Raw genomic sequence first — 26,120 nt, forward strand, 5'->3', positions numbered from 1 at the left:
CTGCCGCTTTTAATTCCAGGGGGGCACTCAACAGTTTGGAGGCAGTCGTGGTCACAGCGGTAATGAAATATTGATGGAGGTAATTGATGCTATTGATCAAAACAATAATAGCAATTTCCAGAGCCCACAGAGACCCTTAAATCCCGGGCAGCAGGTGGCTCAAAACGGTAAATTGGACATAGTGAGTGTTTCTGGAAACCTTAAACCATCAGGAAGATTCAGATGTTGTCTGTAGAAAGACTGTATATATACAAGGACAGGGCGATGCAGAAAAAAGAGAGGGTGGTTTTAAAGGGAGAAAGGGGCTTAAACATCTGGCAGTGAAGAATAGGAGTTTCACACAAAAATAAAATAGAAATTGTGCTTAATTGAAGTTATAATATGTTTCAACTGCCAAATTTATCTAGTTTATATGAGTACCCCGTACATAATAATATTGAAGTTTTAATCAAAACAAAATACTTCTTTGATTATCTTGGGCATTTATTTCTTTGAAGGCAGAATTAAGGGTAGTAGTCTGGTCGGAGTCCTAGATGAGGGCCGAAGGGTGCTACCAAAAATGGACAGGGTGCTGGCGGGCTGAGCACCCTTCCATAACCCTACTTTCGGTAGCTTCTGGCATTTAAACCCATGTACAGATGAAATTTAAACTGTAGGCCAGTGACTTTTTATTTTACCTCTTAGTTTTCGATATATTTTCAATTGAAACAATGTAGGCATTTTCTGTCATTTGAGGCCTTTTTTGAAAGATCAAGTGAAATCAAAGATGAAAAATTACCATTTATGGCAACCTGAAGCTGGAGATTTTATGGGTCTCGTAAGAACAAAAGAGGCTGGATTTATATCACAATCAATGGTTCAGCACTGACAACTTACAATTCCCTGCAATTTAAATAGGCCATCTATCTGTGCAATGTGAGATCAATGATATACTTCTGAGTCAATACAGATAAATGTAACAGTCACATAATAAAACATCGATGAGCCCTCAGCAGTAAGTGGGGTATATATAACAATTGTCCGTATTTCTCAGATTATCAAGGGGAGTAACTGAACTAACATTTCGCCCAGAGTCGTGTGACTTGCCTAGCCATATAATTGACATAGTGAACATATGTACCAAGTTTCATATGATCAATATCTAGATTAAGTTCCCATAAAATTGGCCAACACCAAAGTGTCTGGATGACAACAACAACAATAACGTCAATGACGCCAATAAATCAATACCTCAAATGCTTTCTTTGAAAAACAGATGAGCCGAGATTCATTCCATGCATATCACATTCCATGCATATCAACAATCTTTTATTAAGAAAACCGATAGGGTAAACATCCCTCTATGGTCCAAGTAAGCAAGTCAAGCTAACCCAGTAATGAAATTTGTCTCGCAGCATATAAATTATGGTCGTATAAGTCCCGTCACCCAAGGTCTGCGAATGATTTTCTGTCTGTGACAATTACCTTTTTCATCAATTTTAGTTTCCATCTTCTGTGGACGCTTCCGTAAGTAAACTGTATTTAACATCATTAGTCTACAATCTTTTCCTAGCAGATGTTTTGGGATGGCGCTGAACCATCTGTCAATGGCACCAGTGGAAAATACTTTTTGCGTTACTCCTGTTTCTTATAAAATTTATATATATATATATATATATATATATATATATATATATATATATATATATATATATATATAAAACAATTAAATTTCAAATTTAGACATTTTTGAGAAAAAAATAAATAAACGTTAAAAACTGACCTCTCACTTTGATCATGCAGAGATAATGACCACAAGAACATCTCAATATTTAATGCGTGGCAATTACCTCAAAATGAATTCAGCTTTCATTTTTCCTTTAATTTTTTTAGGATTTTCAATTAATACTGAGAAGAATTTTCGTCTCCTTGGAGACCTTTTTTCAGTCATCAAGTTCATTGAAGATGTAAAATTACCATTTGTAGCCACCAGAAGCCAGAGCTTTTATGGGTCTCAGACGGACAAAAGATACTCCACGGGTGAAAGCCAAAAGGCTCTATCTGCTGTATTATTTAACATCATTTAAAACTGTTTTGTCTTGAACTCTTTGGGCTGAATTTATTCTTGTGATCAATGGCATCAAATTTACATTTATCAATATTTTATCACCATTGTGACTGCAGGCATTATCTGAAAGTAGCTAGTGACTACTACAATGAAATGATTCCAGCAATTAAAACCTTGAAGCTGCAATAGTCTGGTGACTTGCAAAAAAACTAGTGTTCATTGTCTATGGTGTCCAGATAGCATAGTGGTAAGGGCACTTGCTTCCCACCAAGGCAACCCGCTTGGCTAGACAAGTGGGCAATTTTTTTTATACAGGTTTCCCAACAAACCAAGACCATGCACATTCTCATGCAACATAGCCAACGAGAGTGACTTTTAATAGTATATGTTCAATTAACTTTCTTCACAACTTATATAATTAATATAGTTTAAACTTAAAACATCTAGTGTATGGAATAATCAATTGGAACAAATTTTACTATTGATTTTGAGATTGAAAACCAATCAATAATCAATTTACAACCATTATATTCATGCTTATATCAATATTTCCTATATCTTTCTGTTTTCTTAGTACAACACTCTGGGTTTCTTATGCATATGAGACTTATCTGTTTGGTTATTTTTTTCATCTAACATATATTGATCTTTTTAAATTCATAACAAATTGAACAAGCAAATTTGTTGAATTGATATCACCCGCCTGATTAGGCAAAGTTCATGGATTGGAAATGAAAAATAGTTGGAATATTCCTTATATTAACATGTAAATATGGCAGCAGAGAAATGGACTGTTATGAACGTGAGATATAAGTTTGAGTTTGAATGGAATTATTTGAAAAAAAAGTTTATTATATAGATTTTTGTAAGATTTGACCCAGTGACCTAAAAAAAATTCATCACATGTGACCCAGTTTTATCTAATTTTTTATCACATGTGACCAAGTTTAAAACATGTCAAAGAGTTCATCAAGGAAAACATTCTGATCACATTTCATGAATATACATAATGCCTCTAATGTGTTCCAAAGATTTTTCTAAGATTTGAGCTAGTTACCTAGTTTTTGACCCCATGTGACCCACTTTTTCAAGCATACCATATTTCATCAAGGGGTACATCCTGACCAAGTTTAAACATAATCTGACCAATTATTACCAAAATATGGTTCCTGACAAGATTTTTCTAAGATTTGACCTAGTAACCTAATTTTCAACATATGTGACCCAGTTTTGTATACATCCAAGAGTTCATCAAGGAAAACATTTTGATTAAATTTCATGAATATTTGACCATGTATAATGCCTCTTGTTTGTTCCAAAGATTTTTCTAAGATTTGACCTAGTGACCTAGTTTTTTACCCCATGTGAACCACTTTTACAAGTGGTCGAGATTTGATCAAGGGGAACATTCTGATCAAGTTTGAACATTTTCTGATCAATGCCTACCAAGATATGGTTCCGGACAGACTGACAAACGGAATGACAGACAATGCCAAAACAATATCCCCCTCCCGAAACCTTCTATTTGGCGGGGGATAATAAAAGGGTGAAATCAATTAGATGAGGAATTGCTGTTTTTAAAAAAAAACAGAAATAAGTCCGAAAAGGTCTTACATCATTGACAGACAGCCCAAAATTATGAAATCACTATCAATAATCACCAATATTGATTAATTATCAATTAAAATCAATCTTCAGAACAACATTGCACAGATCAGAAAGATACTGCTACCCTATAGCCTTTATTTTCATCAAGCAACCATGTGAAACAAAAATGCCCTATCAGTTACCCTATCTGTTTAAAAAGAAAAAAGTTACCCAATAGAAAAAGCTGGATAGGAACCCCGGCCAATAGAAAGTCTGCAAGGAGCTTTACAAGCATATTTTCTATCCAACGACCTGATTCGAAAAAGCACTTTACGTGAGGCAGCAAAATTCGAGACCATATTTATACAATGCCCTTAAAGTACCGCTGTCACTTAATGTTCAAAAGAATTTATTTGTGGAGAACGCAGTCGAAAACAGGCAACCCCAATTAAACTTTCAATTTTTGAGAATAAGGTGAATATTCAATAATTGACTGGTTTAGGCTGGTGCAGGTTTGTAAGCTTATTAATACTCGTGATTGGGCAAGTATAGTTCCGCTTAAGTGCTTCGATAAGAATGTTAATCATTTAAGGTTTTTGAAGCATATTGCACATACAGAATGTAACCCTGGTTATATAGAGCTACCCTGGTTCTTTAACATGCACCACACTGTATAGCACTGTCACACAGGAACCCTATTTAATTTCCATCCCGAAAGACAATCTTTTTAATGGCAGGGAATCAAACCTGATACCACTGAATTGACAATCTATTGTTTATAACCACTAGAACACGGATCCTCCACCCATTTACACAGATGTCTCACTGAATAAGAGTACTACAAAACCAAATATAAGGTTATTTATGGAAGCATGGAGCATGAGCAAATCTTCATTGCTCTTATGGTTTCAAGCAGAAAAACAAGCAGCATTTAACTTTTATCAATCTGCAAGATGGCAATGGTGCAAATTTATTGTTTTATTGTTGGTCATATAATGTTTTATCAGTCTCTTGAGGCTAAAAAATATCAAGCGATTTAGCTTTAATTATTGAAAATAAAATCATAAATTCAAATTATTTACTTAACATGTGTTAGATGATTAAGTCAGGGAAATTGATTGGATTACATTTATAGCAATTACAATATAAAAGTGTCCACCCATTCCCTTTGCTAATGAAAAAAATTACCAATAAAAGAAACCTTAACACTCACTTTAAATAAGCACAAGGTAACTTTTACTGTAACTGATACGCACAGGTTAACGTTCACTACCAAATGAAGAATAAGTTCATTACCAATTAAACACAAGTTAACATTCACTACCAATAAAGCACAAGTTAACAATCACTACCAATAAAGTACAAGTTAACGTTCACTACCAATAAAGCACAAGTTAACAATCACTACCATTAAAGTACAAAGTAATGTTCACTTCCAATTAAGCACAAGTTAACAATCACTTAACCAATACAGCAAAATATAAGGTCAAATGTTCATGCATTACCAATAAAGCACAAGATAAAGTTCACTTCCAATTAAGCACTAGTTAACAATCACTTAACCAATACAGCAAAAAAAAGGTTAAAACCAATAAAGCACAAGATTACATTCATTACCAAGTAAGCACAAGTTGACTTTCATTACCAATAAAGCACAAGTTAACGTCCATTACCAATAAAGCACAAGTTGACTTTCATTACCAATAAAGCACAAGATAACGTTCACCACCAATAAACCACAAGTTAACGTTCATTACCAATAAAGCACAAGTTGACTTTCATTACCAATTAAGCACAAGTTAACGTTCACCACCAATAAACCACAAGTTAACGTTCATTACCAATAAAGCACAAGTTAACTTCACCACCAATAAACCACAAGTTAACGTCCATTACCAATAAAGCACAAGTTGACTTTCATTACCAATTAAGCACAAGTTAACGTTCACCACCAATAAACCACAAGTTAACGTTCATTACCAATAAAGCACAAGTTAACTTCACCACCAATAAACCACAAGTTAACGTTCATTACCAATAAAGAACAAGTTAACGTTCACTACCAATAAAGCACAAGTTAACGTTCACCACCAATAAACCACAAGTTAACGTTCATTACCAATAAAGCACAAGTTAACATTCACTACCAATAAAGCACAAGTTAACGTTCACCACCAATAAAGCACAAGTTAACGTTCAATACCAATAAAGCACAAGTTAACGCTCACCACCAATAAAGCACAAGTTAACGTTCATTACCAATAAAGCACAAGTTAACGTTCATTACCAATAAAGCACAAGTTAACATTCACCACCAATAAAGCACAAATTAACGTTTATTACCATTAAGGCACAAGAGTAAACTTCCACAGCCATGCCACGTAAGACTTTGTCAGTCATAATTGAAATCATTATAACCACAGAAAACCATCTGCCGCTCTTAAATAATTCCTTGCATTTGTTTTTAAAAGAATGCTTTATATCGTAATCCATTAATTCTCATACACAAACAATTCTCAGCAACATTTAATCCATCCACAAAACTGGAATAAACGTCAATATAAAGAATAATACAAACCCACTTACTTTAAAGTAATATCCCAAGTGTTGGCTAGCATGTAATATTGGTTCGTATTAAAGTATGGTCCTGATAAGGCCTTTATCATTCGAAGTAGGACAGAGCAGTGCAAATCTAGCTTTAAGCACTTATCAAAAAGTCATGTCCACTCCACTACTCAATTCGACAAATTTATTATGATTTTTGAAATCACAAATTAGTATTTAAACACAACCAGAATTACATCAGATTTGTAAATGCTACAAGAAGTATCTGTTCTATCTGTCAAAGCCTGTTCAACTTGACAAGTTCATTATCAAATACAGCCAGTGGAAAACAGTATGCAATTTGTGTTCATTCTTTTCCCTACTGACTGCAGTACATCATCTTTATGCTAAATTACAATAAAATATGCAGGAAATAACTGTTTAAGAAAATAATAATTATGACCAAATAAAACTTACATAGATGCTGATTTATAATAATTAATTCCACTTGTTCTGACTGAATGTTAACACAATTGGCAATTATAGAACTGTTTTACATTAAAAATTGCAACATATTTAACATATCAGACGAATGTTAAAAAGAGTTCAGTAAGTTACTAATGTTACGTACAAGACGTATTTCCCTACTTAATCAAAAGATTAATCAAATCGTAATAGCTTAATGATGCATTTACTGTAAAAAAACAACCAACATTCATTAGAAACTCATTACGTAATTTACATGGTCAGCAGAAATGAATAAAAACACCTGCCTTATTAATCACATCTTAATCATCATTATAAACATATTTCTCCAACAATCTTCAAAAATGAGAGCCCAAATTTTTACATTTCTCTTCAGCTCAAGCAATTTGAATAAGATTCAAAATTGTGAAAATTTGAGGGCTTGTCTCCAGGATGACATAATTTTCATGATTCCTATAAATATCTTATTCAAATAATGAATTGTATAAATTAAATATTTCAGAACGGCTATTTTTATCAAAATGTTACCTTCTTCAAAGTTGTCATAGTTACGCAACTGGTCAAGAGTATAATGATTAAGCTAGGTGTGGAAATTTTCGATCTTATCTAACGGACTTGAAAATCTCTAAATACTATCAACAAATGGACAAAATCGTTCTAAACATCACTGTTTCCATAATAATAAGGCAATTTAGACTAAAAGCTATTAAACATTTAGGAAGCAAACACCATTTAACACAGCTGCTGATCAATACATTAAGCTGAATTATTATTTTACCATCACGAACAGTGCTCATGCTTTTCTAGCATTAAAGTAAAATTTGGCCAACATTAAAAGGTATTTGATGTTTGCATTGTGTGTCTCTCGTCTGTGTATCTGTATCTTCTCTGTATAATGGCCTTATAATCCGTGATCCTCATCATAAGGCCACTACTTGAACATGGCTTGTCCCAGTAGTTTCCACTAATCAAGGCGTGAAAACAAAACAGTTCTATCTTTTTCCATTATTTAAAGGGACTAGACACCAGTGGTCCCAAAATCAGCAAATACAGTATTTTCACCATGTCAATACTAAGCTAATATGAAGACTATAATACATCATTTAACATGATTAAAAAAATCTTTTGTCACTGTCTCGGCCATTATACATGTTTACCTGTTAAAAAAGCGCACAATGGTTTCCCAGTTTATATTGTGTAGATATATATCCAGCACTTGAAAGTCATGTGATAAGAAGAGATAAATATATCGCCGCTTTTTTAAATTAACTGGGATTAACGTTGTAGACAAACCCAGTAAATTTTGAAATTGATTAAAAAACAAAAACGCAAAAAAAGCGAAAGATACATGACTGTGTCGTAAGCAATGTGATACATCGATCAGTACTGGTAAGTTTTAAAGATTCAATACATTTTACACAACGATATCAATTTTATTTAAGTTTTTGACAAAAGAAAATTTGGGGTATTTGTATCATCTGGTGTCAAGTCCCTTTAATGTTACTTACAACCTTTTCACACTCACCCCTCCAATTTGTATTATATGTAATTCTGAACATATTTTTGTAGTAAAATATAATTAGATTAATAATACACTACGTCAACATTTAATTTTTTTTCTTTTAAGACTCCAAATACAAATTTAAAAATAATATTTTCATGAAGTATTTAATTGTTTCAAGAGTTAAGAAATTTATGAAATACAGATACAATCTCATCAAATTCAGAAATTTGATAACAACTCACTTCTGAAGAATAGGATGTTTGTAAAAATTACAATCAAGTCATAATAAAGCAGGAAAACACTATGGGTTTTTTATAACATTTGGACTAAAACATCCAAAGTTCACGATTTAAAAACTTGCGGCACACAACAGTTCCTGTGAGCCATATATTTCAATATCAAAGTTTCTCCATTTCTTTTGAAGGAAGGATAATCTATTGATTTTGAATCTTAAGTGGACGAGATATTGTTTGAAAGTAAAGATAAGAATGACAGACGATATGTTTAAAGTTAGCTCCAGTCGTACAGTAAATACGATTTAAAGCGATATTTAGCAAAATAACCCCAAAAATATTTTCATTTTTTGAAAGTCACATTTTCTTTTTTCCCATCAATCAACATGCATAATTAAATAAATATTACAAACAGAGTTGGGGGTATTGTCACTGGTTTTAATGTGAAAACAGTTTGAATTACGGCTGCACGCCTGATCGAGTTACGCCGACAACAGCAACAATGACAAAACCAAGGCCATGACAATTAAAGCAGAGCTACAGATAACTTTTAACTTGAAGTGTATTGTACACCTTGATGTAATTCAATAAAGTGTAAAGGTACTCAGTGGATCATTTAAACATGCATGTATTTTACATATATGATAAGCTTGATCATTAAAACAGTTAGTTCTTAATCGATTAAAATACCAGACAGCGTTTCCTTTCCTTAAAAATCACAATGCACGTCAAGGGAAATCACTGTGTAGGAGTTGAAGTGGTATAGCGGCGATCTTCGATTTGATCAAAACAGTTGTTCCCGAAATTGTTAAATCTTCCTTAAAGTAATGGTACACACTTATGGCAATTTTAAATATTTGTATGGACACTAACAAACCTTCTCCGTAGCTCTGCAAGGCCATGACAATAACATTTCTTCAAAAACAAGAACAGACGTGAACTAAAATAATAAAGCTAAACATTGCTTAACGTGATTGGTCCTGGTTTAATACCCGACAGTGGGGTGACCCTCAAAATATTGAACTTTGAAAGTTAAAACATCACTGCACATCTATCTGAAAAAACACAGATTCACTGGGTACTGTATTCATAAATGTACCAGATTACATTAACACTTAAAGGGGCTCCACCAGATGATTCAGTTGCAAGAAAAAATGGGGAAAAACAGATGAGACAGCAACATGATTGTTGTGTTTATTATTTCAATCATGTAAAATGATGTCTTATATCCGCCTCCTACTAACTCGTTTTGACAATTCTAGGCTTGTTTAGAGAAAATACTGTATTTGCTGATTTTGGGACCATCTGCTGAGGTGTCTAGCCCCTTTAAATAACAAAGAATTGACCACTTTTACAGCATGACCCCCCCAAAAAGACATTATTGATCATCTTCCTGAATTATCATTTAATTTGGTTATAAACAATTATCTCATGTATACCTGCCCAGAAAATATCAATACCCTGATTACTATCAATCTACCTGTTCAAGGAAATCAATGATAATGGCCACAAACAAGTTTTCAAATACCTGCTACAAACTGATAAATTGTGAAGATTCCATGAATCTTAAGAAAGACGATAGAATTACTTCCGTTTCCCTTTTTTGCAGCTTTTAAGCTCAATATAAAACAGTTCTTAATTAGACTAGCTAGCATGGCATATGAATATTATAAAGGCATGCACCCTCAGAGCAACACATTTCACATTGCAGAAGTATGCGCTTATTAAACTTTAATTGTAAATTATAGCCTGCAATTACGGCCATATATATCCTAGTGGTAAAAAGTTGTTCTGAATCAGTAACTTCAAAAGGGAAATGACTTTTGATACATAACTGATGTTTCTATGGCATGAACAAATTGGAAATGACCTTAGAATTTGTCAAGCAAGGCTTAAAAAATATATATTACCAGTGTTTAGGGCAACCCTGACCTTCTTGGCAAAACCTTTTGCGACCATAAATAAAGAAAAAAATGAATTTCCAATTTTATTTGTTGTTGATCAACTGTGTTGATTACAATAAAATGATAAAGAATTAATCATTGAATACATAATTTACCGAAATTTAATGGTATGCATTCACGACTTGCTTAGCTGTTTTTATTGGATTAAATTTTTTTTTAAATAAGGCCACACCAAATTGATATTTCGTTCCGCGGATTTACCGCTCCTATTTTTTTGAAAATGTAAAAAAAATATTTTTATTTTTTTTGTGCGCCCGCACCTCCATTTTGATCGCCAAGCAGATTTTTTTCAGGTAATAATTTATTAAAAGGCTAAAAATAATCAAGTATAATTTTTCTACGCTAGTTTTCGTGTTTTTGTAAAGGGAAGTTACCGATGCGTAGTGTTTTTATACTGTATATCGATCGGTTTAGCATGGGTTTCAATAAATTCAATCAAAATGGCGGCTTTCGGTATAAACAATGTGGCTCGAAGTTTGGAAATTAAATCTTATTTTTGACAATAAATATGTTTTGAGCATGCTTGAAGTCATTGTTGATCGCCTCATGCACTAAAGGATCATTATTTAAAGCAATCATTATGCAACAAAGAATGTGTACTGGTATCTAAGACTGGTAGCGATTATATTGCGTAATTAGTGACTCGTTTTGAATGGAAATCGGACAGGTCAACTTAACTGCAACATGTGTCATTGTTTGGTCCAAATTGATGTATCAAGCTCATTTTTGATCAAATTCTGACAAAACAACAGTTTTGAACAAATATCTTTTCACAAATAGCGATATAAACACTGGTCTGGATATACCTCGACATAAGTAAGCCTAAGTTTATCACCTTATATTTTGTTTTTATTTGCAGCATAATCCGGGATTGTAATGCACTTGTCAATTGTAACCACTGCCCGGCCCACCCCTCGCCCTTGTTCAAGGGGTATACCGGGGACAGCAGAGGCAATGGGCTGTGTTTTTACCTTTCAGGTGGCCCAGCAGTGCCTAGTGAATGTGGTTTTGTCTTCATATTGAAAATAGTCAGGAATGGGCCTCACATAGGTATTCGGGGTTGCGGGGCCATTTGGCAGGGATTTTAGCAACAGTGTGTCCCTGCAGGTCGGGTATTTTACCCGGGTTTTGAGAGACCTGAAGTCAAAGTCCCTGCTATTACGGACTTAGGGGGGGGGGGGGGGGGGGGGGGCATATACAATTGGTTGGTGAATAAAAACATCTAAATAACCAAAAAAAAGTACTCTGAAAAATACCCTTTTTCTTTTTGTTTAATAAGCACATGTCATTGCATTTCCTGCGATAATAAAAACAAAATTTAGTCTATGTTATATGGAGTCTGATGTTTGATGATGCCTGTGTAAGTGATCATTTTTTACAAATCCCAAATCAATCCTACATTATGTCTAAATACAGTTGCATATGATGTTAAACTGATTCAGGTAGATTTATATAAGTCGTTTCAAACTTTTTACAAAAGCAGGGTTATTTATTATTATAAATGATTGTCATATTAAAGTACGTTTTAATTATATAAGAAATTAGATTTATCCATATAATGTTTGTACTAAACACGGATGAATAAATAGTATGTTTTCCGACATTTTCCCAATGTCCATTAGAGGTTCAGTTCAAGATGGCATTAAAATGGGTTTAAGGGCAATTATTTGGAACAATCTTTCTTATTTATATTGAATATAAGGAAAAATATATTTTTCGCTCTTCGCTCGCTTCGTTTTTTATGAAAACTGACAAACTTTTTTCTTTTTTTTTTTTTTTCGCTCTCTTACTCCAATTTTTTTTGGCAAAAATCCGAGGAACTAAACATTAATTTGGTGTGGCCTAAATACTTTGTCCTGTAACACTACCTAGCATTTTTGATACCTTTCCCGTAAAAATCAGATATAATTTTAGGCCAAAGTTGGACTACTTCATAATGATACTATAATTATCATAATGTTATTCATGTATTTTTATATGAATAGAAGTTTGCAAGAACCTAAGCATGAGCATCACAAAATGTCATGCCAACATTCAACCATTTTTGAACAGGGTTGTTTTCAACCCTGTTCAGTGTAGCCACAAACTGGACACTCACAACATAAAATGCCTATTAATAGTAACAAGTGTCGTCTGCCTCTTTACCACCAAAAATATAGTTTGAGAAAGTGAGGACTATATAAATTGCAAGCTATGTTTCCAATAACTGAGCTAGATTTGACAAATCAAGAAGCAATCATAACGCAATATCTATTTTAATCATTTAATTTGTTGAACTAAAATAAAGATAATATTAAAGTAGTATCCCTGCGCCCAAAAATGAATGAACATCGAAATGTAAACAAAGAATAACTATCCACTCAAAGCGCATCATTCCATCACGTGACACAATGATCTCATTGATCTCAATGATCGCAGTTTCCCCGCTTAAAACATCACGTGATAGCCCACGTTGGAATAACAAACACACCATTTTGACAGGCACGTGCTAAAGTGCTGACGAGTAAGCTGACGATATAGAATAGGAGAGAGTTGTTGACCATATAGAAAATGAAGGAAAAAAAGTTTTGAAATTAAAGATGTTTCAAGACTTAATGTTAACTTTATTTAATATACTTTTTATAGTGTACGTATTGAAATTAATTGAGTTATATTTTTTGCTGGTTTGTTGTAAATATGAGAAAATATCACAGATTTAATAATTTTTTAGGTGTTTAATCTACAATTGTTTGAAATCAATTATTTTAATTTTGATCAATTTAATTAAGAAACTAGTTCTCTTTAATCTGTTGTATTTTCGAAGTTGTTTTGTGAATAACAAGGCAAACATAGGCAAACTCTTGCTGATGAGTAAAGTTTGATTAGTATATATTTCATTTTCTTGATTGGGTATAGCACAATCATTCATCCTTTTATTATCTTTTCATTTTCTATTATTAAACCCCACACATTTACGGGAAGGAAGGTTTCGTGGAGTTTGTTTCTATGCTGTTTCAATAATTCACCAGCCGTTGCATATTATCTTTTTATCGTTCCTCCCGGCTGAGAATCCATTTTTATGCAAATAATGTATATATCATTTTAGAATACTATTTAAAATTTTAACAGTGTCCCTGAAAAGGATCGTTTTCAATTTCACAATTAGTTTAGTCTGTGTTAATGCCAACATCTAATTACCAACCGGAAACGGTTTTAGAGTTTATTTTAAATTCACCCTGGATGATCAACCAATTTCTATTTTATTTCTTTGGTTAATAAATCCTTGGCAAGCCCAACTCATATTGTAACACCATAGGATGGAGTTATGCTGGTATTGGTTACATTCTCCATCCTGGTTTGCCTGCTTACACAGCGACATTAACTTTATTGTCAATAAAAAAAAATATTTGTCATTTTCCATCATGCTTCAATAAACCTGGGGCGGCCCCTGTGGTTGTTTTAAAGGGGGACTCTGAGATTCGCTGTGCTACATATCTGCACCTTATTAATAAACACGATCGTGAATCATAATTGTAAAAACCCGTATAAAACCCCAGGGTTTCCGCCAGGAATTTCATAAGGCATGCCGGAAGGGGAGGGTTTGGGAGGGGTGTCCCCTCCTGACGTTGATTTTTTTATTTTCGTAGCCAAAATGGTGCAATTTCCTGCATTTTTAACAAGTTTACAATTATGTTCCTATGATTTCGAATTACCAACTCAAGTCCGATTAACATTAAACATATTTGTGAAAAGGTTTAATGGTTTCTCTTCATTAATTATTGGTATTTTTCCGACAATACAATATCGACGATATCGCTCGACTCATGTTTCGTTTAATGCGGGTATTATTTTTATTGACACTGTTGACGTCACAGCAAAACGTGTAAAGCACGCTGCATGCTGGAACACAAAAGAGCCCGGAGCAAAGCGACTGCTCGTGGGTGTATTCGTATTTAAAGCTGCAACAGCTTATATTTTTAAAGCCGGGTCGGCTAAATAATAACTTAAAGGGAATGTAATGTGTATTTTCAGATTTATTTATCTTTTTTCTAAATAAATTAAAAGAACGATAAAATAATCAAAGTTTAATAATAAGCAACACTTTACACTTTACTAAAGACGGGTACGCGACTCAATTACATACGACGACATAGCATAACCCTTGTTTATAATAACACAGATATCTTAACACGGTTCTCAATTATAATTTAATAATTGGTTAACAAACTGACTCTGGATTAAGAAACAAAATAAAACGACACATGATTTATGTTACCGAAATCAATTAACACTTATTGTTTACTTTGCGTTCATAGATGATTATAGGGATGAAGGTCGCAATTACGACAGTGGTGTTTTTCACACATTCCCATTTTGATAAAGAATAGGAGGAGTTTGGTTAATTGCACTGTTGAACCTCACCGACACGCCTTCATGCTGTCGTTGATCCTGAATGGCTGATACAAATGCCCCAATAGTCCTGACACGCCCTCTGGCTGTCAGTCAACCGTTGCAACCGTTGCAATCGCAACAAAATTGTGTATTGTCAAAACTGATGATTGTTTTTATAAGGATTGTCGCCACGCGGATTAAAGCATGTCGGCATAATTAAAGCGTGTCGGTAATTAGCCTTGCCAGCGGAAGGCACGTCAGGCCCGACAAGCCATTAAGGGCTGGCGGAAACCCTGAAACCCTGTTCATGCAGCGCTATCAGCGCTTTGATTCTAAGTTGAACCAGGGGGAAATTAGCTCACTTATTTCTTTGCTCAAGTTTAAATCTGTGAAATACATTTTTGGGAGATGGATTAAAACGAATTCATGTAGGTTTGAAATAAAATTGCTAGGCAGATATTATGACACGTGTAAACATGTTGAACAAATTTATACATCTTTCACATTTAGTCAATAGGAATTGATGTCAGGTTCATCTCAAAACAATTTCTTGAAAACCTGTCATGCCAAAATCATCCTATTGGGGCCCCAAAAAAGGAATAAAATTAACTATAAAGTAGAGTTAAGAAAATAAATATGGCAGAAGATGAGAAACTAAACAATATTTTTAATTGGCCTTGAAGCTGCACTCTCACAGATTGAACGTTTTGACAACTTTTTTTATTTTTTTGTCTTGGAATGAGCCAATTTTTGTAAAAATCCATGGAAACCAGTTATATAAGACTGCTGATAAAAAAAATCAGATCACAGATTTTTACATTTAAGTTCAAAATTTGATGTTTTATGTGTTTTTCTTAAACCGTTAGTAACGGTTTATTAGCCATAAAAGATTAATTTTCGAACGGAAATATGAAAATCTACGATCTGATTTTTTGTCAGCAATCTGATAAATTATTGGTTTGCAGTTATTTACGCAAAAATTTGCTCTTTCCAAGACAAAAAATAAAATAGTTGTTAAAATGGCCATCTTTGAGAGTGCAGCTTTAATTTACTTTAAGAACATATAAAGTTAAGCAGAAATTGCTTGCATTACCTAATCCTTCCTTAATACTGAACAACTCAAATTAATGAAATATTGATGAAAATTATCTTTTTTTTTTCAGAAGTCATTAATGACAATGCAATATTCTTTGAACTCATAAAAACTTCACTTAACAGTTAAAGGTTTCTCCTAATTTCTCAAACATTTAAAGAAAGTTTTCATTTGCCTAGAAAACATGATAATGTTTCTTAACTTCTGCTTACGTAAATCAAATACAGCACCTTTTTACAATTACATTTAAAGCTTTACTCGAAGAATGTATTTGACATCAACTTACCAGGAAAATCTTCTGAATAACGAGAAACGTCAAGTCGTCCCTAGCAGAAGCAAGGATTCTCATGAACAAATTAAGACGAAACGGATGACAGGCAATCTTTCGGAAGATAGGCATTTTGTCGCGGAAAGAAAATCATGAATAAACCTCATTTACTTGCCATTTCTACTGGGTTTCTTATAGAGATAAAAAAAATTATAAACATTTGGTTTCAATCGAAATGTTAGGAAGCATTTCCAACATTATCTGAACAGGCATTCTGTAAGGCTAATTAACTATTCTTTGTTATTTTCTGAGTGAAAATACATGTTCATAACTAAAAATAGATTTAGATACATCATAGCAGTTTGCATAGCAGTCTGCCACACTACCTATTTACAAATGCTGTGTCCTGAATCAAATTGAAGGAGTCAAGCATTTATTGTTACCGTCTCCTAAAATAGTCTAAACTACGTCGTCTGAACTACGTAGTCGTCTGACAGACTGCCGAGCTAATTGGTCTAGGAGTAATCGAGTCTCAGACTCATTGAAGTGTGGTACCCTGGCGTAATTCTTGAAAATTACACCATTTTATGCAAACAAGGAAACAGAAATTCTTAAAAAGGTCTATATGTTAAGGTATTTTCATTAAAAACAATCCTGTTAAGGACTTTGAATTGGTTAAAACTCGTTCTGAGTGTAGACTTAAGAATGTAGATGAAAGCCAAAACAGGATCTCTGTCCATATAATATATCGAAGTTTACTCATTTGTTGGTGAAATGTCGATTGTAGATCAAATGTTTGTGGCAAATATGAAAGAAATGAGTAAAAAATGGCTTATCACATGTAACCATAGCAACAGGCTGTTGTTTTATGTAGTTCTTTTATGTCATTTTGTACATATAATGAGCAATGTGTACTCTTTGTGTCTATGAATTAGTTTATGTGTTAGCTATAACAGACAGTTAAGTTAGTATTTCGGCATGGACACTGCATTTAAAATAAGAACATTTTTAGTGGACATTGTTTTCAAACTGGCTTACCAATGTGTAACAGAATGATCCATATCTTTTGATTTCTTTGTACAAAAATGACTAGAAACTTTAGTTTTTATACCTAAGATACTTGGTATCATTTACATGCCAATAACTTAAAACGCATTGTATATTGAGAACACATTATTTGTGGCAGACTTTGAAAATGATTGGAAATAGCATTTTCATTAGTAACCATAGCAACCGATTTTTGCTTTGACCTTTGTGGCCAATTTCTATGTCATTATAGACATTAGCAATGTGTACTTGCTATTTTAATGTTGAAGTTTATGTAACACTAGTAAAGATAAGTGATATATTTAAACAGGTATCTTGACATATATATAATATTTAAAATAAGAACAGTTTTGTTCACATTGTTTTTTATCCCTGTGTTTCATAATGTTTCATATGTTTTATAACTTTTGTGAAATTTAACGTGAAACTTTAGAGTTAATTTCTGTAAATACTTAGTATCATAAAGATGTCAATAACTTATAAATAAAAAAAAATTATGCGGACTTTCAAAAATGATTGGTAATAGCATTTTCATAAGTAACCATAGCAACTGAATTTTGCTTTGACCTTTGTTGTAAGTTTCTTTATCATTATGGACATTAGCAATGTATACTTGTTATTTTCCTTTTGTAGTGAATGTGATACTAGTAAAGATAGTTTTATATATTAATATTTTGACTTGTGTACTTCATTCAAAATAAGAACAGATTTAGCGAACATTTCGTTCAAATTGTGTTAAAGCTCTCTGTTACGAAATGTTCCATATCCATTGTTGTTTTTTTAATATTTGACTGACTAGTTCAGATTTTATTTCTGCAATTGCTTGGTATCATAAAAATGTCAATAACTTAAAACACAACTTTATGAAAAACATTATTTTTTGAGAAACATTTAGAAAATGAGTGAAAATGGCATTATCAATAGTTACCATAGCAACCAAATGCACTTATGAACTTTTCGTTAACTTTTGTAATCAAACTATGAGTGCTTATTGTTTCTATGCTAAAACTTACATGTTACATGTAAATAGTCCTTGACATGATACTTATCTGACATGGATATTTCATTCTAAATAAACACATTAGACCATACATTTTGTTCATTTCGATTTCTACACCCGTGTTACGAAAAGTACTATATTTTTTTAGTTTTTGTGAATTTTGACTTGAAACTTTGGATTTTTGTTCTAGAAATACTTGGCATCATAAAGGTTACAATATCTCAAAATGTCATTTTTGGGCCAGAATGATCATATTCCCATTCCCATCCACATATATAGATTATGCATGATGTTAAATTGGGTTTTATCTATATATATGCCAGAGACTTCTAGATTCTTTAACCATGATGAAATCTTATTTTCAAAAAAAAGAAATTATTGTGTTATAATCATGACAATGTTAAACCATCTTGTGACACTAGAATGAATTTTAATGTAAAGGTTTCTGTGTTAGTCATTAACCACATATTCTCTATAATAGTGGACATCTATTTTTCATAGATATATCAGTGTTTTTTTATTTCTTTTTAGAAAGCGGCCAGGGCCACTAAAATTGTGAAAACAGTGAAAAAATGCCTAAAATTGTTAATTGACCACAATATATTTCAAACCTTAGATCCTTAGTTTGAAGACTTCTAAAAAATAAGACTACATTTTAACATATCTGTACTGACATATCAAATTGTTCACTCTCTCAAAAAGAAAATATTGATATTGATTATTATTAAAACAAGATATATATAAATAATTTAGTGTATAAATTAGCTGGTTTCATTGAGTCCATGATGGAACAGTCTGATTTTAAATTGTATCGTTCGATCACTGTCAAACTGCACTGAAATCGAAGTAGAAACAATTTATTTCCATATAAATTGTTGACAAGACACAGCTAGTTTGAATTTGCAATGCGGATCATTCATTTCAGGAAGTGTTCTTATATTATATAAGTGTCATTTTGAACAAAAAAAAATTGATCTTCAAAATTTTAGTTTTACTTTAAGACGCTATTTTTACGCTAGGCTGACTCTAGTGTTGAGATGCTAGCTGCACTTGTACAAATTTGGTACTGTTATGCAGTTAAATAATTATGAATCTAGATAATTTAATTTATAAAATGACTTAGAGGAGCTTGATACCATACAGTCCAAAATTTGGCAAATACAATATTTGCCTAGAATTGTCAATATGAAGTTTATCAGGTTTTAGCAGAACAGCCTGCGCAAGGTTTGGATTGGGATGAACCTATCTAACACGAGTAGCCATGGTAGATGCTTTTACTTCTAACTCAGTTAAACAAAATACAGTAAAAATGTATTTTAATCCATTTTTTTTACATACAGGACATTTTTTATCTTTGCCCGTGGGCAAAATAAGGATTTCAAGCATAGCCAAATATTTGGATCTTCTTATCTGGGCTGATAGAAAAGGATTTCGAGCATGGCCGTATAATTGGTTCTACTTATCTAAGGTGGGAAAAAAGGATTTCCAGCATGGCCAAATAATTGGGTCTACTTATCTGGGGTGGGAAAAAAGGATTTCCAGCATGGCCAAATATTTGGATCTACTTATCTGGGGGTGGGAGGGGGGGGGAAGGATTTTCACCATGGCCAAATATTTGGATCTACTTATCTAGTGTGATTGAGAGAATAAAAATCTGCAACCTACCCAGTTAGTCACGATAAGCCCAGCTTCACACCAGGGACTTGCACCGTTAAATTGCCCTTGATTCTGAAAATTAACAACAAGCCTTTAAATTGTATTCAATGAAGAAAACCTATGCATGAACATATAATTGGTGAGGTATAAGTCATTTTTTTGGCAATAATGAGTTTAAATTTACATATTGTTACAGTTCAGTTTATTCTATGTGCTGCGCATCAGTGACTTCTTTTTTCTATCGAGGCTTCTGACTTTGGATCTAATAAGTCAGGCGTTGTTACAGTTACACTTTAAAATTATGTTTATATTTTTTGTACGACATTTATTATTCATTCAAATAAATGATGTCAGATGCATTTGTCTACTTATTTTTTTAAATTATTTTACACTGCTTGTACCTTCCAAACAGGGATTCTTTTCTGACATAGTAATTTCAAATTAACTGATATATATATAAGCAAATATATAAGTTTTGACTTTTTATGCATACACTTTACTGTTTCAGAGCTCAGGTTTTGTAAATATATTTTCTGTTTCATTTCGAGAAATACATTTTTTTTAAATTCATTCAGTAAAACTGTGTTCACAGAATTGGGATAATATTGTGAATTTTTGGGGGTAATGACCACTTTTTGAAGGGGAAAAAGCTTTTAGGAGGCAGTTAAATGCACAAAGAAAAATCCCTGTGGTCTCGTTCCATAATACATAAATGGATGCTTTCATTTAAACATAAACTAGTGCAGTGTTTACACTTGTGTCTTCATAAATGGGATTGCTCGATGTATTCTGACTTAATCATTTAAAAAGCTTTTGATGAAAACAACCGCAATGATCCAATATAAAGTGGGTTATTTGGTGGTTTGAGATATTTACTTCAACATGCATCTTGTATTGAGACATTTGCTTCAACATGCCCCCTGTACAGAGACTCATGATTCAACATGTACGCTGTACAGAGACATTCGATCCAACATGCCTGCTGTAAGGAGGCATACAATTCAACATGTACGCTGTACAGAGACATTCGATCCAACATGCCTGCTGTAAGGAGGCATACAATTCAACATGCACGCTGTACAGAGACATTCGATCCAACATGCCTGCTGTAAGGAGGCATACAATTCAACATGCACGCTGTACAGAGACATTCGATCCAACATGCCTGCTGTAAGGAGGCATACAATTCAACATGCACGCTGTACAGAGACATTCGATCCAACATGCCTGCTGTGAGGAGGCATACAATTCAACATGTGCGCTGTACAGAGACATTCACTTTAACATGCCTGCTGTAAGGAGGCATACAATTCAACATGTGCACTGTACAGAGACATTCACTTCAACATGCCTGCTGTAAGGAGGCATACAATTCAACATGTGCGATGTACAGAGACAAACGATTCAACATGCGCACGGTACAGAGACATATGATTCAACATTCGCACTGTACAGAGACAATTACGATTCAACATGTGCGCTGTACAGAGACATATGATTCAACATGTGCTCTGTACAGAGACATATGATTCAACATGCATGCAGAACAGAGACAAACGATTCAACATGCACACTGTACAGAGACATACGATTCAACATTCGCATTGTACAGAGACAATTACGATTCAACATGTGCTCTGTACAGAGACATATGATTCAACATGCATGCTGTACAGAGACAAATAATTCAACATGCGCACTGTACAGAGACAGACGATTCAACATGCACAATGTACAGAGACATAAGATTCCAACATACGTGCTGTACAGAGACATTCACTTCAACATGGGTGCTGTTTCAATTGCGTAACATTTGTGCCAAACGCAAATAATTAATTGGCAATCAGCAAATGGTTAAGCAAAAAACACACAATAACTAGTAAGTAGTGTCTGAAATTCTTTAAATTGTGTCAACACTAAGAAAGTTAATAATCATTTTTGCTTTTAAAAGCTAACAACAAAATCAGTATTTTATCTATAATTTAAGAGTACAGTTAAAAAAATGGACAATGATTATCACATAGTGTTCTGATAAATACAATTTTTCTGACGAGCTACTTGTAGATTGACTTTATAATTACGGTAACAATTTTAAATAAGTAAATAAAAAATTTACATAGCGAAACAATATAGTATATAAATATACAATTGCAATTCATTTATACTCAAGTCCATTCCCAAAGTTCTATCCATCTCAATGCAATAATCCAATGACACTTTGACAAATTTAAAAAACTTCAATACCTGACTAATTACTTTTACGACAAATGTCTATGCAATATCTCTAGTTATAATGAAGTTACATTTGCTGTCAGGAATGATACTTCAAAATAAAACTCATCAAACACTACAATGCAACACATGATTTATAACACCAGTTTATTCATATTAGGCCACACTCAATTTAATGTTTTGTTCCACCGAATTTGGTCGAGAAAAACTGAAGCCACCGAATGAAATAAAATAAAAGTACAATTTACCATTTTGCTGAGTTTGAGCGAAATTGAAAACATTTTTTCACGTATAAATAATTATATATATTTATTTATATATGCTTTCACTTTTATACATATATAATGTTTACCGTATACTAAATAATTACATCAATTCATTTTAGTGTTTAATTAGTTAAAGTTAATACCCCACAATTTATTAATGTCACAACTATTTTCTGTGAGTTTTCCAACAGCTGTCAGAGACACAATATAACATGATTTGTGTTAACGCTTAATGAAACCTGACTTCAAATTATTGTTTGTCTTATTTCCTGCATTTTTAGTGAAAAATAGGAGAATTTGAATAATAAAAAAAAATATTATCATTGTGTTTTTGTTTTGGGTTTTTTTTTTCAGAACAATAGGTGAGGCAAATCGGTAGAAGGAAACATCAATTTTGTGTAGCCTTATATATACATATTTAAAGATAATACACCATTTCAGCAGCTTAATATATTACAATTAATCACTTACTAATTATTTTCTAACCAACCCATTTGTATTCAAACCAAGAAAAAAGTTTGCTTAAACATTATTAAAAAGAAATCAGAAACATATTACTAGAATTTGGAATTTCACCTCACAAAGGCATAATGATTATGAATTTTTCATAATATATGGTCTGCATAACCAATGAAAGTGTTAAAAATAAGCTGATGACTTTCACGACTCCACAATCAATCCTGCACAGAATATTGTCAACGTACAGGAACAATGAGACAATAAATTTACTTTATATCAGAATCTGCATAAATCTATATTTGTACATCCAACATGCCTCTTTAGATGTTAATGAAGTTCCAAGAAATAAAACTAGAATGAAAAAAGCCAACACACATGCCTCCTGGAAACTATGAATTATTCCAAATTGGATGAAACTTTATGAAAGAGCCATTCACTGCATGTTCACTTACCAGAAAACTGACTTGAATTTCCAATACCAAAGTCCAACTATTGTTTAGAAACAAAAGGTAGTATAAAGAGAAGTTTTAGGACCGGCCACACGCAATTCTGAAGTCAAATGAGTTTTATCGGCTTTTGCAGTTACTCCCAGATCTTTGCCTTGATACTTGGAGGTCAACTTTAATATCATTCAACTCAAGTTAATAATGCTGAAATTTATCTTTTCTGAATCAAGTTCCTTAGGGCAAAGCAAAGAGGTCCGTCATTGGTTTTGTAAAATGAGGAAGAAAATCATTTATCTCGAAAAAGGCCACAGTTTGTTAAATTCAAAGTTGATTTAAGCTAATCTGATTTTTGTAGACAAAAAAATAATTAAACAAAAGCATCACAGGTTTGATCCAATGCAAGTCTTTTTTATTCCACACAGTTTGACAAGGGCCAGAACTCCACATTTAATTAAGCAAGAGTGATTAGCCTTCTTACATATATGTGCTTATACCATCATTGGTAGTATTAGTACCAAGTTTCATGTCAATATAGAAAACATTGAAGACCTGAATGGTTAAATGCTTAAACTTGGTCATGCATGGCAAACAACAGCAGCAGTGTGACTTATTACAGAATGTGCATGGATCATCATTTTTATTATTAGTACCACTTTTCATGTCAATATTAAAAACATTGAAGACCTGAATGGTTAAAAGTTGTGAAAAGACTTGGTCATGGCCAACTACAGCAGCAGTGTGACTTATAACATCATGTGCATGTATCCTCATAGGTTAGTATTTCTACCAAGTTTCATGTCAATATCGAAAACATTGAAGATGGGTTAAAATTTGTACAAAACTCGGTCATGGCCAACTACACCAGCAGTGTGACAATTAACCGTAGCTAAAAATATAACAACAATTATGAATGTCAAACAAGTTCTTTCATACTCAACATAAATACAGTTTTCACCTCAATTTCCCTGTTCATGTCAACATGCTAGGAATTTACCACAATAGGCCATATATCATCATTTTTCATCCAATTTAAGCCAGAAAATTAAAACTGCAGAAGTTGCATGATGTGAAACAAAAGAACGATTGAGCTGTCAAATATAACAGTTGGTGTCATACATTTACACTAAGATAATAAATGTTCATTTTTGTCAAATTATTAGCAGGTTAAAATCATACTTTCAAATGTTACAATTTCAACAAGAGCTGTCAGAGACAATGCTCGACTACACAGCTTTTAAGTAAAGGATTGCTAAGTTTTGGTAAAACATGAATGGATCACTGTTAATTAATTTAGGTCACACGCAAGACCTTAACCAGAATTTCTAAGTCAAATAATTCAAATGGCATTATATGCAGGATAGAGTTATCATACTTGAAAGTATAAAGCTTCAATACAATACATCAAATAATTGGGGAGTTATTGACTTAAATGTGCTATCATGCAAAACTGTAACCAGAATTTTTAAGTTGAATAATAAAGAAACAAATTTATATTATATGAAAGAAAGAGTTATCTTACTTGATTCATTAAGAAGTTTGGATAATTGGGAGCCCTTGTATAAAGTTTCAATGAAAAACATGATGTATTTGCTGAGATATTGTTTTATATTGTGGTTACATGCAAAACCTTAACTTAAGTATTTCGGATAAAAATGGGCCATTATCTGCACTATATTTGAAATAGTCAGTTATATCTAACTTGGTTATTCAAGTAGGTTTGATGGTTGAGTAACATTGTAAAAAGTCTCAATACAATACATCAAGAAGTTGCTGAATTACTAACATGCAAAACCTAATCCAGAGTTTCTAAGTTGAATAGAAAAGGTCAATAATTTGCATGATATGCAAGATAGATTTATCTAACAATGTGGACCATTCAACGGTATTAATATACTGGTGACTGTAAAATGAGGACCACAAAGTCTTTCGCGAAGGTTCTGATTCAATAAAATAAAACCAGATTTTACATTTGTGATTAAATAAGTTACATGCATAAAATGATAACTTTCAAGAAATAGTTATTTTCAAAATCATTTCCTAGAACAAACAACTTTATTTGAGGCAGTATATTTGTTTTACCAGAAATGACAGTACATTCGACTGAAGCTGGAGAAAAACAATCAACATTTTTCAAATTGTGCTGGTTAACTTTATAAAGATATGATCTTGGTCATAGTACAAGGCTTATATTACTTCAATGGGAAAACAATCATCATTCCGTAATAATGTGGATATAACTCGATTTCGACATATAATTGCATTCCCAGCACTATAAATGTGAAAATGTTAACTGTTAAATAGTGTTGTCAAGGCGTACAGCATTATTTCCATTCTCCAAAACAGCAAAAAAATGCTGTCGGCTGCGCTTTAGGTAGAAATAACAAACTCTTGCTTTAAATGTCATTTCATTTGTATTTCAATGCCAACAAAATAATCATGCACATTCATAACATACCACAAGTCTGGAAATTCATAAGATTTTTGCTTAAAATTTCTCAAATAATACAATGCATGTCTGCAATGTTGTTCTTTAAATTCACATCAACCAAAAAGCTGATGTATATTTTTATATGACGCACTGGCCTGGGACAGAAATTCCCTGTCAATACTTGTATATTGAGACAACTGCAACAGTCGACAGTGCAGAAAACAATAACTCAGTTTCACGCTATCTTGTCAGAGACTATCAGACAAAATCTTATGAAACAAAACTTCATCAACCAGTGGCACAATGCAGTCATTTCCAATACATTGGTGTATCACAGTATCTCCAACATTTCTTGCTTGCAACACCGTGCTTTTAACAAGACCCGATGAATGGTGATCACCACTTATGAGGCTCCGATGTTGCACAATTACAAAGGGCCATGGCTAGTTTTTAGACGAAAATGATGCCAATTTATCCCTAAATATGATT

General features: G+C 32.9%; 1 protein-coding gene across 3 annotated transcripts in view; it reads right to left on the reverse strand.

Moving 5' to 3' along the window:
- The window catches only part of LOC128229860 (polypeptide N-acetylgalactosaminyltransferase 5-like), a 96,274-nt gene that overhangs the window by 66,842 nt on the left and 3,312 nt on the right, over positions 1 to 26,120 (reverse strand). For 2 of the 3 annotated variants that reach the window (XM_052941741.1, XM_052941766.1), the window contains exon 2: positions 19,810 to 19,872. The gene's annotated coding sequence lies outside the window, so the exon portion shown is untranslated. Of the gene's footprint in view, positions 1 to 9,371; positions 9,457 to 19,809; positions 19,873 to 26,120 lie in introns of all 3 variants that reach the window. The other variant, XM_052941750.1, reaches the window with a different exon arrangement.

This window comes from Mya arenaria, chromosome 1 (assembly GCF_026914265.1).
Source record: "Mya arenaria isolate MELC-2E11 chromosome 1, ASM2691426v1".
Lineage (NCBI taxonomy): Eukaryota > Metazoa > Mollusca > Bivalvia > Myida > Myidae > Mya > Mya arenaria.